The following is a 19,760-nucleotide window of genomic DNA, read 5'->3' on the forward strand; positions in this document are numbered from 1 at the left end:
GTTCAGTAATTTGGTTCCTGATTTCATTGAAGTCTTTCAGAATTCTCTTGTAGATCATTGAGTTTTCTTATGATGGCTGTCTTGAATTCTTTGTCATTTAGATTGTAGATTTCCATGCCTTCAAGATTGATTTCTGGGTGTTTGTCTTTTTCCTTCTGGTCTGGAGTATTAATATATTTCTTTATACCATTTGATGGAGTGGATTTGTGCCGGCTCATAGTGATAGCTTCTGGATGCATGTTCCACATGCTGCCCCTTGGGGGTGGGGCAGGAGCTGTGTAGTCTGAGCCCACTGCTGCAATCCCTGTCAGGTGTGGCTGTCTGAGCCTGGGTCACTCCTTGGGATTGCAGCAGCCTTTTGAGGTCTCCCACTGAATGGGGAAGTAGTCATTTCAGGGACTCAGGGCTACTGCTGCCTGCTCCCACAGACCCACAGAGCTGTGCCCTCTGCTTCAGGGCCACAGCAGTACTATGGGTGTTCATGGCAGCCGGGAGCTTGTTCTCCTGGACTGGGATCTCAACAGCCCTCTGCTCCTAGGTCACACCAGCCCTTGTGCTTGGTGGGTGGGACTTCCCCTCTGGGACTGAGCCAAAGCCTCTCCCTGGAACTGGGTAGGATTGTGGTTTCTCCCACTAGATGAAAGAGTGATCACATGGGGGCTCAGGGCCACTGCCGCCCACTCTCACAGTCCCGCTGAGACACGCTTTCTCCCTTTGGGGCTGCAGCAGTACTACGGGTGCTCATGGCCGCTGAGAGCTTGTTCACCTGAGAGGCAGCTCAGCCACCCTCTGCTCCTAGGTAGCACCAACTGTTGTACTTGGTGGGCGGGGCTTCCCCACTGGATCCAAGCCTGTGCTGCTCTCCGTGGGCTGCGTGACCCTGAGGGCTCCCCCACTAGATGGGGAAGTGATCATACTGGGGGCTCAGGGCTTCCATCACCTCTTTCCACCGTTGTGCTGAGACACACTCCCACCCATGGGGCCACAGTGGTGCTATGATCGCTCCAGCTGGGAAAGTAGTCGCACACGAGTGTTGGGCTGCCTGGGGTCCAGAGGGTGCTCATCTATCTCCACCACCTCCTGGGGGGTAGTCCATCCACCTTCAGATATACAGCTCCTCGGGTCTCTCAGGCATCCTGGTGTGCTGTGTGAGTATCCTCCACTGATCAATGAATGTCCTTTTAGTTGTAGTTTGAAGGCAGAGAGACACAGGGAACAGCTCACTCCACCATGTTGCCGATGTCCTCCTCACATAGATCATTTTTATTTTATTTATTTATTTATTTATTTACTTTATTTATTTTTATTTATTTATTTATTTATTTTGTGTGTGAGAAGATCAGCCCTGAGCTAACATCCATGCCAATCCTCCTCTTTTTTTTTTTTTTTTGGCCGAGGAAGACTGGCCCTGGGCTAACATTCAAACCGATCTTCCTCCACTTTATGTGGGACGCCGCCACAGCATGGCCTGAGAAGCGGTGAGTCAGTGCGCACACAGGATCCGAACTGGGCCACTAGCAGCAGAGCACGTGCACTTAACCACTACACCACGAGGCCAGCCCTAGACAGATCATTTTTAATGGCTGCCAAATAGTTCCTCATTTTCAAGATTACACTGCTGTAATTGTAGGACATGAAAAATGTACAGCCAAACCTCTTTTGTGTGTGAAAATAACTATTTTTCTGTGAATAGATTTAGCTTAGTTCCATAGAGTGTAGAAAACTCTGGTTCCTTCACTCGATTCTGCTTTAAAACTTAGTATCTTTGGGGTCAAATTTGAGACTCTTCCTATTTTGGTTTCACTTTTTAGCTTCCCAAATAACTTCCAGAAGATCAAGAAGTTTCTTGGCACGAGGATGCTTCTCTTATACGTACCATCCCCATCCTTATCAGCTTCTGTTGTGCTGAGGTTTGACATACCTGGAAATGGACACTGGGTGCTGGTAGTCGCTGCTGATGTCCGTGTTCCCTATCCTTGGTCACAAGGGGCCTACGCTCCCTGGGTCATCCTTGTTCTGACCCCATATCTCTTAGAACCACCAGCTCTCAGCATTTCTACATCCCCTTTGAAAACTGAGGGACACTTAACTGCTTCCTCAGCACCACCCTGACCACTGTTGACCTTCTGTTTAGGTGCTGAACTGCTTTGCTATAGACGAGGCACAAGGCCCACAGATCTGGGATACCCACAAACATTCAAGACTGTCTCTATCACGACACCAGGGTTAGTACTCCGTGAGATGACCGAGGCATCCACTAGCGTCCATACTCCAGTCTTGCCCATTCTGAGCCTCTTCCTGTCTGCTGGCCAAATTCTCACTTCCTTTTTGAGTGGGAAGATCACTATTAGGTCATCATGAGTCTTCCTTACTGAATGGCAAGTAAAAAGTCCACTCGGTCCTCCAAGCTTAGTTTTTTATTTTTGAGATCCAGATCCTAGAATGCCTAGACAATTCTTTTAAACTTTCAGTAAAGGCTGGATCTTGTGAAGTACCTTGACTGTTGTTTCTCTGAGTCTTTATGTAATCCATCAACTGATTATTTTTTTAATTGAGGTGACATTGGTTTATAACATTATATAAATCTCAGGTGTACATCATTATATTTCAACTTCTGTATACGTTGTGTTCACCACCAAAAGTCTAGTTTCCATCTGTCACCATATGTATGTGCCTCTTTACCCCTTTTGCCCTCCTCCCTTCCCCTCCAGTAACCCCCAATCTGTTCTCTGCATCTACCTGTTTGTTATTGTTTTATTTCATCTTCCACATATGTGTGAAACCATATGGTATTTGTCTTTCTCTGTCTGACTTATTGGCTGAGTAGTATTCCATTGTATACGTACACCACATCTTCTTTATCCATTCATCCATCAGTGGGCACTTAGGTTGTTTCCAAGTCTTGGCTAATGTGAGTAATGATGCAATGAACATAGGAGTGTATGTATCTTTTCAAATTATTGTTTTTGTGTTGTTTGGGTTAATACCCAGAAGTGGAATAGCTGGATCATATGGTAGTTCTATTTTTAATTTTTTGAGGAATCTCCATACTGTTTTCCAGTGTGGCTGCACCAGTTTAAATTCCCACCAGCAGTGTACGAGGCATCAGCTTATTTTTTTTAAGGCTCTTTCTTAAGAATTTTGTGGGTTTAGCTCTTCCATCTATGGAGAAAGTTTTATATAATGAACTCTCAGGTCCTGAATGAATGGATCAGAGGGTATACACATAGGTCTGCATGGCTTATGATTTATTACTAAATGACAGTCAGAAATTTGCAATGGTCTTTTCCAGGCCTCATGGGACCAATGTTATGTCGCTGAGATCAATAATGACCACTTAGTGGAGGAAGGACAGCACAAGTGGGTCCCATTTTTTATTCTGAAGACAGTTGTATAACACCATTCTTTGCGGCTAAGCACAGCATGGATGAGCACCTGAATCAGAATCCTTCTAGATTGGGGTGGGGCTCCTTGTATATCCTTGGACATGGGCTTGCACAATAAGAAGTGTCTATCAGGGCCTGCCCAGCCCCCTGCCCCCCAGCTCTACATCCAGTCCAGGACCTCCTGACTCTCACCTGCAGGCTCTGCCCAACTTCTGGAACCATCAGGTCAACTTGCCTCTCGTTCCATTCATCAAGCCTTGTTTCTGAAATCTAGATGTCACCCCGTGATCCAGGTCTGGCAACCAAGCTTGTGTCTTTTTCCTGATGTCTGCCTCCTCATCTGAATAACCGTCAGGGAGTAGTCATCACGGAAAGGGCACCTGGCTTCTGCCTCTGCTTCCCCAATGGACGTGCACTTGCCGGGTCCCCAGTGACTCCTAAGCTGCAAAGCCAAAGGACACTCTCCAGGCAGGGTGTCACTTGACAGCTGTGTCACTTGACACTGCTGATGCTCCTTCCTTAATACAAGGCTGTTAAAGAACATTATGGTTCCCTTTAGGCCTTCTTGAGTGTTGGGTACAACATCAGCGTGACTGGAAAAGCATTTTGTAGTTTATAAATATATTACATTTTTACTGTACTGAAGACTTATTTAAAAAATACCTTTTTATTTTGAAATAATGGTAGATTCACAGGAGGTTACAAAGAAATGTACAGGTCCCATGAACTCTTCTCCCTTCCTTCATCCCTGGTAACCACTAGTCCATTCTTCATCTCTATGATTATGTTATTCCATGAACATCACATTAATAGAATCAAGCAGCATGCATCTTTTTTGAAATTGGCTTTTATCATTCAGCACAATTTCTTTTAGGTTCATCTAAGTTGTCACATGAATCAAAAGTTTGTTCCTGGGCCGGCCCCGTGGCTTAGCGGTTAAGTCCGCATGCTCCGCTGCTCGGGGCCCAGGTTCGGATCCCGGGCGTGCACCGACGCACCGCTTCTCCGGCCATGCTGAGGCCGCGTCCCACATACAGCAACTAGAAGGATGTGCAGCTATGACATACAACTATCTACTGGGGCTTTGGGGGGAAAAAATAAATAAATAAAATCTTTAAAAAAAAAAAGTTTGTCCCTTTTTATTGCTGAGCAGTATTCCATGGTATGGATATAACAGAGGTCTTTTCTTTTTAATCCATTCACCCACTGAAGAGCAGTTTTTGGCTATTATGAATAAAGCTGTTACGAACATTCAATTACAATTTCTTGAATGAAAAATAAATCTTTATTCCCTAGGATAAATGCCCAAGAGCTCAACTGCTGGATTGTATGGTAAATTCACTTTTTCAGTTTTGAAAGGAACTGCCAAACTATTTTTCGGAGTGGTTGTATAATTTTACATTCCCACCAGCAATGTCTCAGTGATCCATCTTCTCCATCTCCTTGCCAGGTTTTGCTGGTGTCACTATTTTTCATCTTAGCCATTCTTGTAGGTGTGTAGTGCTATCTCACTGTGGTTTTAATTTAGCTAATTCTCTAATGACTAAAGGCCTCATGTTGTTAACAGGAAAGGCTTAGTTTATAATTCTGAAATAATCCAGATCAAAGAAATCTGTCTTTTGCAATAATCACATTGCCTAAATTAGTATGGAAAATATTTTTGATATATCTCCTAATGTCTTTTCTCTTTTAGTAATCTGGATATTTTCCTTCTTCTGTAGGTCTTTTTGCCATTAAACTTAATGCATGGAAACTATAAGCTCAAGGAAAGGGAGGGTGGCTCACACCTAGAACAACACAGTCCATTGTGTAAAGAAGGAGAGTGTGATGTAGAGGGAATTCTTACCAAATAGGAAGAGGAAGCTGAAATGCCTCTGGCAGATGGGAGAGGGAAATTCAGAAATAATTAACTAATTCAGCAAATACTGTGTATCTGCCACGTGCCAGGTAATATCCCAGCTGTTGGGATATATTATTGAACAAAACAGACAAAGATCCCTGACCATATGGAGCTTAGAATGCTGCCCTCATCCAAAATTAGGAAAAACGAAACAAAACCAAAAATGAAATAAACCACTTGCTGCAACAGTGTGTAGAAGGAGTATCCAAGGACATCTGCTGGGCTCCCTTTCCCTGCTGCAGTCAGCATGGGCCAGAGAGGAGCAGAAGGACATGTCTAGGTAAAAATAGTTTGAACCAGCATTCAGTTCCTCAGAGGGCAGTGAGCGGAGTACAGAAGGCCCAGAAGTTCCAAAAGTCCAAATGGGGGGTCTGGAGGTGCAAGGAGAGCAACAGATTGGCAGAGTCTGGAGTTCAGACGAGAGCAGGAGGAAGTGAGGCCTTGCAGTTGGAGGCTGAGGCCAGGGTCACAGACTTCAGAGTAGGTATCAGCCTGACTAAAAAAAATTACGCAGGAGACATTAGGCTTCTAGCCAAGGTGGAGAAACAGGGACCAGATTTATCCTCCCACCTGAATCAACTAAACACAGATAAAAGATATAAAACAGTTGTTTTCAGACATTGGCCATCAGGTAACAAAAGTCAGTGATTCCTGAGAGAGGGGAAAATATGAAGTGAGCGCTTTCTCGGGTAAGTACCTGAAGAGATTTTCTATTTGCAGCACAAGAAAGGGAGACCAGGCAGCACTATCAGCCTCTCTGAGTTGTAGAAATAGAGCTGGGAGTCCAGGGAAGCAGGGTGCTAGAGTCTGCAAGGCAAAGTGTCAGCAAGAAGAGAGCTGTACACACACACAGAGATGGAGAGAGATGGAGCTCTGCAGAGGGACCCCTTTGAGTCTTCAGCAGAGCTCTGATCCGTGAATGCTCTCAGTGAGGCAACTAGCCAAGATCAGGGAAACAACAACCCCAAAGGAGCAGAGGGAACAGTCCCGTACACACACAGGGCTGGGAATAGTTCGAGGATCCACCAGCTAGGATGGGAAATCTTGTAATTCAGGGGTTATCAGGGAGGATGCTCATGAAAAGGGAAAAATTAGCCTTAGATTAAAGGCTGTTCTGATCCCTCCTAATAAAACTTAAAAACAAGACTCAGAAGGATCAGCCTGTCTCCAAGTAACTTAACTGTGTTTCAGAACAAAGCTCAATAATATTTGTAAGAACAGAAAAATATCCAGAAGCTATCAAGGTAAAATTTGCATCTGTCACCCAACCAAAAATTCCCCGGCATTCAAAGAAACAGGAAAATATGATCCATAATGAGTAGAAAATGTAATCAACAGAAACAGATCCAGAAATGAGAGAGATGATAGAATTAGTAGAAAATGACATTACACGTGTTTCTATAACTATATTTCATATAGTCAAGGAGGTTGAATTAAGATGATGTTAAAAGAAAACAGGGAAGATATAAAGAGGCCCAAGCCAAACTTCTAGAGGTGAAAATACGACATCTGAGATGAAAAATAACATGGATGGGGTTAACTGCATGGTGGACACTGTGGAAGAAAAGACTAGTGAATTTGAAGACATAGCAAGAAACTATCTAAAACGAAATAGAGATAAAAAATGCTTAAAAAAAAGAACTGAACTCAATTTCCAGCAGCCTAATATATGTACAATTGAAATCCACAAGAAAAAAATATTTGAAGAAATACTGGCTTCAGTTTTTCCAAATTTGATGAAAACTATAAGCCAACAGACCAAGAAGATCTGTGAATCTCAAGTGAAAGAAACATGAAATAAACACATGAAAGCACATCGTGATCAAATTAGTTAAAACCACTGATAAAGAGAAAATTTTAAAAGAAAGCAGAAGGAAAAAGACATGTTACATACGGAAGAACAGAAGTAAGAATGACAGCTAGGCTAAAGAGAGGAATTTTATAATGGTAAAGGAGTCAATTCATCAAGAAGATAGAACAATCCTAAGTATTTATGCACCTAATAATAGTACTTAAAAATACATGAAGCAAAACTAATGGAACTTCTAGATGAAATAGAAAAATCCATAATAATAGAGATTTCAACATTCCTCTCTCAATAATTGATAGAAGAAGTAAAAAGTAAATTTGAACACCACTCTCAGCTAACTTGATTAATTGGCTTCTACATAACACTCCACAAAACAACAACAAAATGGACATTTCAAGTGCTTACACTTACCAAGATAGATAATATTCTGGGACATAAAATACAGGTCAAAAATTTAAAAGAATTCAAATCATACACTATTTACTGACCACAGTGGAATAAAGTTAGTAATTAACAACAGAAAGATATCTAGAAAGTTCCCCAACATTTGGAAACTAAATAACACATTTTTAAATAACTTGTGAATCAAAGCAGAAATTGGAGGAGAAACACACATTGCTATCAGGGGAAGCTGGGTGTGACTATATAGACTCTGCGCCATCTCTGCAATTTTGCAAGCCTTCCACAAATATAAAATTATTTCAAAATTTAAAAAAAGGATCATAGACCTTAAATGTAAAACCTAGAATGATAAAATATCTATTAGAAAAGCATAAAAAGTAACCATTGTGGCCTTGGGTTAGGCAAAGATTTATTGGATAGGAACACTTGGATAGCAAAGATTAATAATTTGGACTTGAACACAATTAGGAACGTTTGCTCTTTGAAAGGCTGTTAAGAGGATAAAGTGGTGTATTAATACAAGGGAATACTATTTGGCAATAAAAGGGAAAAGTACTGATACATGCTACAGCATGGATGAACCTTGAAAGCCTTATGCTGAGTGAAAGAAGACAGGCACAAAGGGCCACATTTAGTGTGATGCCATTTGTATGAAAGGTTCAGAATAGGCAAATCCACACAGACAGAAAGTAGATGAATTGTTGCAGAGGCTGAGGAGAGGCGGTAATGGGGAGCGACTGCTAATAGTATGGGGTTTCTTTATGAAGTGATGGAAGATTCTGAAATTAGTGATGATGGTTGCACAACCTTGTTTATAGACTAAAATCATTGCATTGTACAGCCTAACATGGTGAAGGTTACGGTATGTGAATTTTATCTCAATTAAAAAAACACAACAGGGCCAGCCCTGGTGGCCTAGTGGTTAAGGTCAGTGTGCTCCACTTCAGTGGCCAGGGTTCAGTTCCTGGGCACAGACCTACACCATTCGTCTATCAGTGGCCATGCTGGGGCAGTGGCTCACATACAAAATAGAGGAAGATTGGCAACAGGTGTTAGCTCAGGGCGAATCTTCTTCAGGAAAAAAAAAATACAACATATGTCACTGGAAGAATTTCAATAAATGATAAGTAACTACCATCCTCTTTCCAGAATAATCCTCCTAAAACACGCTCCATCTCATGTTTTTATTTTTCTTTATGAACAGAAAAAGAGGGAAGCCATCTTGATTCGGACACCTGTTCAGGAAAGGCAATGCCCTCTGTCTCAATGCTTTTCACATGGATGCTGTTCCCAATACAGCCTCTTGTCCACATGGGGAATGCCGGGCCCTCTCTCTATCTTGGGTAAGCGTGGACTCTTCCTCTGATGCTCAGAAATACGTCCATCTTCATCCTGTTTGAGCTGGCAACACACTTTTCCACCCCTTTGTTCACTCCACTAGAGAATCGCCTTCACAGGACGTCACTGTTGCTGAGAGATGCAAACATAGCAGCTTGTTAGTGAGCGTTTCTGTATCGGAGCCCCCATCCCCAGCACACATCATACTGCACCCCTTAGATGACTTTCTTCTCTCACATCATGCTGATCTCTCACCTTGGCGGATGCTGTGAGCCTCCGACCCAGTGTGGTAGCTCTGACCTAGCTTTCCCCCACACTCTTTAAGTACAAAGGACTTTATCTTTGAAATATGACTGGACTTGCCTCTTTCTGGGCTGAATCAGTCTCACTGTTCTAGTTCCTCCAAAAACTGTAGCTCTCTCTTCTTCTAGTCTTCAGATATCAACACAAATCAGAGAGGCCCATGTGGAATAAAAAAAATTAAGATCAACCAACTATAATTTATAGATCCACACACACTAATCTCTGAACAATACTTTCAAGTCATTCCTCTGCCTATCCTAGGTGTTCCTGTGACTGGTTCCTCCTGGAAGAGCCCAGGATTAAGCATCTCACCAGACTCAGAGGGACTGGGTCAGGCAGCAGGGGCCAAAGGAACTGAAGATGACATCTTGTCTGATACACATATGTGGGGAGATCCAGGCCCTCCTTTGGACTTCTCCCCATCCTAACATTCTCCATTTATCCTTGATAGTTTGGGAGTCCTCAGGGTCCGTTGGAATGTTCTCTGGGATTTGTTCTACTCTTTTGCATTAATGATACCCCAAAAAAGTCAAAGGTATAATTGGAAATTAAGGTCAACACTCTCTAGTCCTTGTGTTTTTTGTGAGAGGTCTCACCATTATCTTCAGGCCAAGGTGCACACAAACGGAGGGCAGCAGTACCCCAAAGGGCAAATCCATCACTGCCCTTTGATTAATTTCCTCATATTCAAGCAATCTATGAACATGCTTTGATCACTTTTCCAGACACTGTGCTAGAAAGTAGAGACATAAAGGCGAATTTACCCATAACACACACATCCCAGGGGATTGTCCATTCTAGAGTATTCCTGGAGCATAATCTTTCCTCTTAAGAAATAGCCTCCAGAATGAAAGAATGAATACATTTTAAAGCAAAACAAAACATAAAGGAACAAAACTCTCAACCTTTGTCAGTGAACCTCTTAGTCTTAAACTGTGTGGATTTGTCTTTTTGAGAACAGTAGGTCTTTCTCTCTTTGTTGCATGATTTTCTTTGCATGAGCCCTGGTCTCCTCTCTGCATGTGGATTGCTCGGCAAGAAGAGTGGCAGTGTTGGTTTTAGGGATTGTAACCTTTGCTCATATCCTGTCAGGTTTCTCCATTGCCCCATTTCCTTAACTAACCCATAATTCCTGTCTTTCCCCCATCTCCTTCCATTTACTGCAACAAGTAACAGAGCTGGGGGCTGCCTTTCCAGAAACTGTCTTCCCTTCCATCTTCCATTTCCCATTGAATCACACTCTTATCCTAAAGAATAGTGCAGCTGGCCCTTAGCATCCTGAAAACCTCACTCTCCACTTGAGATCCTGGCTCCTCTCCCTTCTCCTGGGATGTGGTGTCTCTCATCTGGGGTTTGAGGTCGGCTGTCCCCAGCCTCCTGTAAGTATTGCATCTTCTAGACCTGTGCAGTTGTGGTGGTGGAGTGGTGGCAAATGGAAGTGCCCGAAGGGAGATTCTTAGGCAATAGGACTAAACCTTCCCCTTCATTATTGTTCTTGGCAGTTTAAGAGTCACAGGATGACTTTCCTTAAGCCTTTCTGTCTCTGGCATTGAGGATGCCCAGCTATTTTTGCCTCTCCCAGGCCCACTGTTTTTGCATCCCGTCCCTCTGTTGTTCCAGCTGATGCAACTGTGGTCTCTACTCATCCAAGTGCTTCTTCAGGAATCAATACATACTTTCCTTGGCCTCCACTTCAGTAGCAAGGATGTTTTTAGCTGCTCCTTGCACTTCTGGATATTTTGTTTGCGGCTCCACACTTCTGAGATGGAACATCTGGATTCTTGTGGAAGACCAGCAACTGGAAGCCTCCCTCACCCTTTGCTGTGTGTAGTAGGTTGAATTGTGTCCCCCCAAAATATGTCCAAGTCCTAACCCCTAGTACCTGTGGATATGACCTTATTTGGAACTGGGGTCTTTTCAGATGTAATTAGGTTAAAGATCTTGAGATGAGCTCATCCTAGATTTAGGGTGGGCCCTAAATTCAATGACTGGTGTCCTTATAAGAGAAAGGAAGGGAGATTTGAAACGATCACAGGAAGAAGACCATGTGAAGATGGAGGCAGAGACTGGGGGTATGCAGCTACAAACCGGGGAACACCAAGGGTGGCTGGCAACCACCAGAAGCTCAGAAGAGGCATGGAATGCATTCTCCCTCAGAGCCTCCAGAAGGAACCAACCCTGCCAACACCTTGATTTCAGACTTTTGGTCTCTAGAATTGTGGGAGAATAAATTTCTGTTGTTTTAAGCCACCCAGTTGGTGGTAATTTGTTGTGGCAGTTTGAGGAAACTACTACACCAGGCTTGCTCTGAAACAGCCTCCTAGCTTGGGAGCCCCGCTGGCAGGCCAAGCATGGAAGCTGCATTCTGTCGTGGCTGCCACTCCAGGGAGTCTGCCCGGGGCCTCTTCCCCTTATCTTCCAAAGAGACGAGCCCAGAGTCTCAGCCACTCCGTCCTCCTCAGGGTCCTCAGAGTATCCAATGAGACTACAAGGGATCTTGTGTTGGTTTCCTCAGGGTAGAAATGACGTTTTTCTCCTCAGAAAGTTCAGCCTCAAAGACTCAGGATTTCCTTCAGTGGACCAAACTGCCAGGCCGGATTTGCATTCGGTTGCCACTCCCTTTATGGTGCAGACGGGTAGAACGTACACATTTGACCTGGTCAGGTTGTGCCAAGTCAAAGTGGAGGGGTCATTCTCCACAGGTCTGGTGAGTTGAATTTGAACTAGAAAACTCCTCAGCTTCTCATATGATCTTTGTGGTTCTGCTTCTTGCTAAAACTTCTGGGAAACAAAACAAAATTCTTCTGAACTTCTGGGCCGCTTTTCCTGTCTGTTACCTAAGAATGTTGGCCTCTGTTGTCACTGAAATCCTCTTCAGCTCTGGCCTTCTGCGGTCTTACAAAACCTCATCAGCTTCCTCCTTCCTCTCCAGGGGCTCTGTCTTTCCTGCCAGCAAATGACTGGGTCCTGGGTAGGTGACAAAATGTCCTAGTTTTCTTCATTTCCAGGACATGGGATCTTCACTGCTAAAACTGGGAAGATCCCAGGTAAACTGGGTTAAGTTGCTTTCCCTCATCCTGGGAAAAATAAATATCTTTGAGGACCAAGTCCTGTCCACATCTAAAGTACCAAATATTACTAAAAATATTTATTTTTATTGAAAGTAAAGACTAAATTCTTTGCATGTATAGCTGTTTTAAAAAATATATTTTTGTGTTTCTTTTTTTCTGATAGAATAACAAAGTGTTTACACGGTCTTATTCTTTATTTTGCTGTAGTTTAGTGTTTGTCACAGCAGCGCTATCTGAGGTTAGGTTCTTCAGAAGCAGAACCTAAGAAAAATATTCTTGAGAAAGTGATTTATTTAAGGAGACACTGGTAGGGATGTGGCACTTCCATCTGCCACCACCTCCACCCCACAAATGCACAGGTCTAGAAGATGCAACACTCACAGGAGGCTCAGGACAGCTGATCTCAAATGCCAGGGAAGGCTCAGAGGGATGCCTCACCCTGGGAAGTGGGATTGAAGAGAAGTCTAAACAAGCCACAATATCAAGCAGATAAACTTTCCACAGAGGGTAAGTATATTCTAACCTCATAAGGATGCTCTGGAGAAAATATAAGTTACAATGTAGAGATGCCCTATCAGGGAGTGAGGGAGCTGGGATATTGATGCCCCCGTACCCATCAGTCCTAGGTAAAGGGCTGTTCTTGGTGAGATGTAAAATCTCAGGTACTCCTGGCTCTGTGTGCTTTGGCAAAGTAGGATCCAGTAGCCTGAGACAGTCCTTTGACAAAGAGACTAGTGCCTGAGAATGAAAACAGAAAGAGAGATGGCCACAGGAAAATGGGCAGAGGGTCTGCTGGCAGCTGCTTCTGTCCCCCCAGCAGGGTGACAGAGTCATGGGGACCTCTGTGGTCTGATCAGAGGGGCTGTGCTCTCCCACCCCATCCTGTGCTGATGACCTCCTTGTTTACTTCTGATGGCTAGCTGAAGCCCAGTTCCCTGGGACCCCGGGCCCGTGAGGTCTGCAGGATCCTTGGGCCCAGGACGCACTGAGGACCAGCATTTCCATCTTGGCCCCCGCCACACAGCCCAACCTTCTACCTTTCTCCTATTTCTTCTTTTTTTTTCTAATTTTTTTTTTTCTGGAATAAATTTGACATGTAACATTGTGTAAGTTCAAGGTCTCCCATTTCCTCTTTATCTTCAGGTTATCTGTCTGGAATATGCCATCTCTCTGTCATCTGGCCCCAGGCATCACGGACTTGTCTTCTCAGGTGACAGGAATTGCCTTTACTCATGGGTTTTCAATTCTTCCCTGTATGTCGCTCTTTAGGAATCCTTTATGAGCCTGAGGATTCAGTTTAGACTAAATGCTACCTCTATCTTGCTACTCTGCCCCCTCACACTTCCTCATCCACCACGTACACACAAAAGGAACAATAGTTTTCTGGATAATATCTATAGTAAAATCAGGGCAGGGCTCGAAGATCCCAGACTTGAGGCTCTTGTTCCCCACGTCCTCCTGACCCTGGTCCTCTTTCCCTTTACCTCCATCAGCCCATCCCTTTCCCTTGAGCTCAGCCAGTTTTCATCAAGACCAAATGCTCACTACGTCTCCATCCCAGCTCTTTGCCACCTTCCACCCTCTCCATCTACTTGAAGCAGACAGAAACGAATATACAAGTTTGCATGCCCATGGCTAGCATAGAGTTGAGGTCTGAGCCCTATCCAGAAACCTCTCTCAAGCTGCCACCAGTCACTGTGAACTCATTGTAGACCGGGACAATTGGGGAACCTGCGTCTGCCTGCTCTGGCAAATGCTTAGGACCCAAAGTAAAATGAATTCCTTGTCACTTAAAGACCATTCACTGAGTACCTTGTGCTGTGCAATGTGCTGGGCAGAAACTGATGAACAGGAACCCTGAAGTAGCCTTCACTGAAAGCCTTTTCAGCGCCACACCCCAGATTATTTCTCTCCTCTTCTGTCCTACCTTCCAGGGAGCCAGCCCTGCTCCCTGTGCCAACACCCACGCTTAGACAAAGTCTCTCTCACACTTATCTGATGACCAGGAGGTGGGCCTGCTGGTCTCGAATCGACACTTCATTCTGCCTATGGGAACTGAACCCAGGAAAACGGTAACTCCAAGGTCTCTAGTGTCTTCTTAGCATTTGGGATCCTGGCTCCTCACGGAGTTGATGTGACCAGGTAACTGTATGCTTGCTTCCACAGGGAGTTCTCAGAACCACACCTCCCAGGAGAGTAGCTGGGTCTAAGGCAACCATTGTATGACATCATCACTGACATAGCGCAGTTCCATGGGCTCAGACACGGCCAGATGAAAACATGGTAGCCATTTACAGCTGTGGAGATTCCATGAGAACAATGAATAGACATGGCTTCTGCTCTCAAGGAGCCTTGTGGGAGAGAAATGCTTATGCTCTAATAAATTGCTTTGATGAAATGCTGTATGCCCTTCCTCATCAGCCCTAGATCACGTTTCTTTGTTTTTGGCATATATATTTGACTCGTCAGTGAAATGTGTGGGAAGAATTAGGAGTTGGGCTGTAGAGCCAGGGGCAGGCTGCATTCCAGTCATTTTAATCTGGAGCCCTGCTGAGGGGTGGCGTACCCTATTTCATGACTTATAAGGGTCTTGGGCTTGGAGATGGGAACCCATTAAGTGCTTTCTGCAAAAGCTGAGTCAACAAGCTGTGTGTCCAGTGGGTGACTCCGTTTTTGACGGGCCCCATCTGGGCCTTGTTGGTTAAGTCATGCTAATCACAATGTTATGACCTATTCAGCCCTTCCCGGACTCCCCGCTCCCCATCTGTGTTGAAGGGTGCCCTCCACCTCAACCCTTAGCACATTCTGGAACATCTTTTTCTGTTTGGTTGTCTCTCTCCCTGCGGATGGGGCTCCTACGGATGCTGTCGGGTCTTCCCAGTGTAGCCTCAGCCCTCTGCAAGGCAGGTGGCAGGTGCTCCACAAGTGTTTACTGAGAATGTGCTTGAGAGTGTTTGCAGGAGAAATAAGCTCACAGCTGTTAGGCTTCAAAACGGTAACAAGAGAGGTAACCTTATTTTTGTCTTAGTGGAAGATGAGGAGCCAACTCTTTCTCTTCACTTTTTGGGAGGGGAGTTGGGAGGGAAGCGATGGAAGTCTAGGTAGCAGCATGAGAATGCATGCTGGTTCTTCTGGCAGCTGTATTCCCTCCCTGAATTCTGAGCTGGCCCAGCGTTCCCACCTCCCTGCATTCGACCCCTTTCACCTCTCCCTACCCACTTGGCCCAGTCACCAATAAGCATGAATTGGAATAAAATCTTTCATTCTTCATACTTTTCTATACTGTCCACTTAAAAAATCATGAGCATGTATTATTGGTAAATTCAGGAAAATAATTACTATTGTTCTACCTATGCCAAGAGTATGTTTTTGTTTAGTTTATTCTGAGGATTGAAATAGACTACAGGTGAAGTACTAGCCAGGGTCCTGGCAAGTGCTGGGCCTTTATTCACTATTTCTTCTCCCCTGTCCCTGCCTGTGACTCTCTCACCTTCCCATTTGTCACAGATGTGGCCAGCTATGGGTCATTCTAACCACTGCACAAGGGCACACTTCTCTTTTGCACCCCTTGGTGTCTGAATTCCTAAGTATTTCACGATTTCAAGGTATGTGGCTAATCCTTTATTTTCCTATCTGACAGACAATTTGCTTTTTATTATTTTTCATGATTTTATAAGTCATATATATTCTTTGTAAAACAAATAATATTAAAAATTACAAGGATAGAAAGAAAATTCACCTTGGAGTCCATCATGCTGATAGTGCCATTACCATATTTTTACACATCTTTTATCCATATAAATACACACTTATAAATAATTTTATGTAAATGCAATGGGCCCAGAGCAACTGTCCAGTTATCATACTTAACATATTTATTTTCATTTTTGCTTACTCTCTCTGCTTCCACAACCCCTGTGACCATTCTCTCCCCTCCAAATACAGCCTAATGTGAATATTTTATACATTTTCTATATGTGCACACATATGAACGTATACAACCAGGTACTCACAAATGAACCTACACAATGGGCTTTTGTTATTGTTTGTTTTATTAAAATGGATTAATATTATTTATGCTTTTCTGATTATTGCTTTTGTTACTATATTGAGGTAATACTATATAATATTTAATGATATAGATGTTCTCCAATTTACCCATTTATTCCTCTATTAGTGGGCTTAAATTTACACTTTTCTCCCACTACAAAATATTGCTGCAATAAACATTCTTATACATATACCTGTACATCTCAAGGCTTTTATTTCACTAGGAAGGATGTCTAGAATTGAGATGGCTAAGTCAAAGATACGTTTCTTTTGAATTAATAGATATGGCCACATACTCTCAAAATAGGTTGTAAAAACTTACATTTCTATCAAAAATATGTAAGAAAATTTTTTCCCACGCATTCTTACCTGTGGTAGGTATGATCACTCTTTCATGCTTTTGCCAATCCATGGGAGAATGTGCGTGAGAAATGCCGTTTTATTGTTACTTTAATTCACATTTCCCTGACTACTTAGTGAGACTAAGCAGCTGTTTTCTCACTTACCGAGTCATGTGTAATTATTAAATAGTTCCCTCATACAGCAGATTGGTTTCATCTTTGCTCACTACCAAGATGAAACAGCTGTTTAACATTTTGTCATAATTTCTTCAGATACTTTTCTTCCTCCCTTTGTTCTCTGATCAACACCTCTCTCTCCCTTTCTCTTTTCTCTCATGCTTAATCTGTTTTAAGGAATTCAACCACAAAAGCCACTCCTTCACCTCTCCTCCCTCTCTATCTGGAGCTGTAACTATCAGTCCAGTTCTTTTTTATGAACTTTTATTACATGTCTATTTATGCACAAAATATGTGATTGCCTTGAGTTATAAAATGTACAGCATTTTAATTCAATATGATATTTTTAGAATTTTTCCATGCTGCCACAAGATCATTTTAACTGCTGCAACATATTCCTTCGTGTGACTAAATCAGTCTCTTCATTTCTCTACTGAAGGATTGTTGGACTGTTTCCCACTTCTCACTATTACAAACAGCACAACGAACATCCTTTTACCTCTTACCGCGCGCACACGCAAGGGGTGTCCTAGGACAGAGACTAGGAGCTGGGAGCGCTGAGTCAGAGAGTTTGTTCATCTTTGACATTCCGGGATGTTGCCTAACACTTTCCACAGCAATTGTCCTGTTTCCCACCAGCAAGGGAAGTGTCCCTGTTTCCCCATATCCTCAACAACAATTGTGTTATAAGGCTTAGTAAACTGAGTGACACAGTTATCTTGTTTTAATTTTGCATTTCCCTTAATGACCAGTCTCAAAATTGACTATGATGGAGCCATTTTGAATGGAGTTGAAGCTGCCTTTCCAGAGAAACTGCCGTGCTGTCTTGAACCTTGGACTGGGCCAAAATGGCAAGTGTTTTACAAGCTATTGTTTGAGGAGTCAGCAGCAGAAAGGACATCCTGACCACAAAGATCGAGGACTGCGGACTTTCTGACGATAGAATCAATAGTCACTCAATGCGTAGCCACGACTAGCTCTCTGCCTCCAGCTCCAATTAACATTCTTTGTGATACAATCTTCCTTCTTTGCCTTAAAAGCCCCTGACTTTTGCTCCCTAGTGGGACACTGTTTGGGCTTCTACCTGAATCTGTGCTCCCCTAATTGTCATTCTTTGATCCCAAATAAATCCTTTGCCTCTTAACCTGGTTTCTGCTTTTACAGGTTGACACTAGTGAGGTTCAGCCTCTCCTAATATAGCGAAAGCCATTTGAGTTTCTATGAATGGACAGTTCAAACCCTTTGGCTATTGATCTGTTGAGTTTGTACTTTTCTTATTGATTATTATGAGTCCTTCATATGATCTGAATTCTCTCTCTCTGAATACCACTTTGCCGGTATACAAATTGCAAATATTTACTACCAGTTTACTGGTTGTCTTTTCCATTTCTTTAAGCTGAATATTTTTTAGTGAGTTCAAACACATCTATATTTTACTCCATGGTTTGTGGTCTTTGTGCCTGGTTTAAGAAATCCTTTGCTGACTTGATTTCATGAATATATTTTCCTAGATTTTTTTTTCTAAATGTTTTACAGATACTGCTTTTTAACATTCAGATGTTTTCACCCCTGTGGAATTTACTTTGTGTATATTGTGTAAGATAAGGACAAAATTACTTCTTTTCTTGTGTGCTTTTCCTCCAGCACCCTTTATTGGAAGTCTATCTGGTCCCATGATTTGTAATGTTGTCTTTTCCAAATAACAGTTTTCTTTCTGAATGTGTGTGTATTTCTAGGTTCTTTGTTGTGTTCTGTTGATCTAGTTTCCCTTCTCCATTCCAACCCCACACTTTTAATTATGAAGCTTCCAAATGCCTGGTAGGTTGAATGCTCCATCTTTCTCCACCTTTTCTTCTTCTTCCTCTTCTTTTTGTATATCTTATTCAACAAAATTTATTGGCTATTATTTTTCTTTTTTTCTTCCATGTGAAATTTGGGATAACCTTGTCAAATTCCACAAAAAACTCTCTTGTGGTTATTTTCACATCAACTTAATTTAGATACAATTTACACATAATATAAAGTACCCATCTTCAGAGAACAGTCTGATGAGCTTGGTTATTTGAATACATCTTTGTGACCACAACACAGTCAAAATCTAGAACCTTCTCATCACCTCAAAAGTTTCCTTTCGCCTCTTCCTGCTTACTCCCCTCCCCTCCTCCCGGCCCAGCGCCACTGATCCGCTCCCTGCCACTATTGATTGGATATGTCTTTTCTAGAGTTTCATACAAATGGAATCATACGGTACGACTGTGCCTGGTTTCTTTTGCTCTGCACAATGTCTTTGAGATCTATCTATGTTGTTTCTTGTATCAGTACTTTGTTCCCTTTCTTTGCTGAGTAATATTCCATTATATGGATATGTCACAATTTGTTTATCCACTCACCTGCTGATGGACATTTAGGTTGTTTCTGGCTGTTGGCTATTACATATAAAGCTCAAAGAATATTCCTATTCAAGTCTTTGTGTGGAAATATGTTTTCATTTCTCCTGGGCAAATACCTAGGTGTAGAAAGGCTAGGTCATATGGTGAGTGTATGCTTAACTTGATAAGAAACTGCCTAACTGTTATGCAAAGTGGCTGTACCATTTGGCATGTACAGGGTTCTAGTTGCTCCATATGCTGGACAACACTTGCTATTGTCAGTTTTTTAAAATTTCAACCATTCTAGTGGCTAGTGGAGTTAGAATGGTTTCTCATTAGGGTTTTACTTTACGTTTTCCTGATGACTAACGATGCTAACCATTTTCCCATGTGCTTATTTGCCACTGTGTATCTTCTTTGGCGAAGTATTTGTTCAAATTTTCTGCCTGTTTTGTACTGAGTAGTTTATTAATTTGTAAGAGTTCTTTACATATTTTGGATGTAAGTCCTTTGTCAGATATATGATTTGCAAATGTTTTCTCCCAGTCAGTAGCTTATCTTTCCATCCTCTTAATAGTGTCTTTTGAAAAACAAACGTTTGAATTTTTTTTCT

The sequence above is a fragment of the Diceros bicornis genome, chromosome 5, assembly GCF_020826845.1.
Source record: "Diceros bicornis minor isolate mBicDic1 chromosome 5, mDicBic1.mat.cur, whole genome shotgun sequence".
NCBI lineage: Eukaryota > Metazoa > Chordata > Mammalia > Perissodactyla > Rhinocerotidae > Diceros > Diceros bicornis.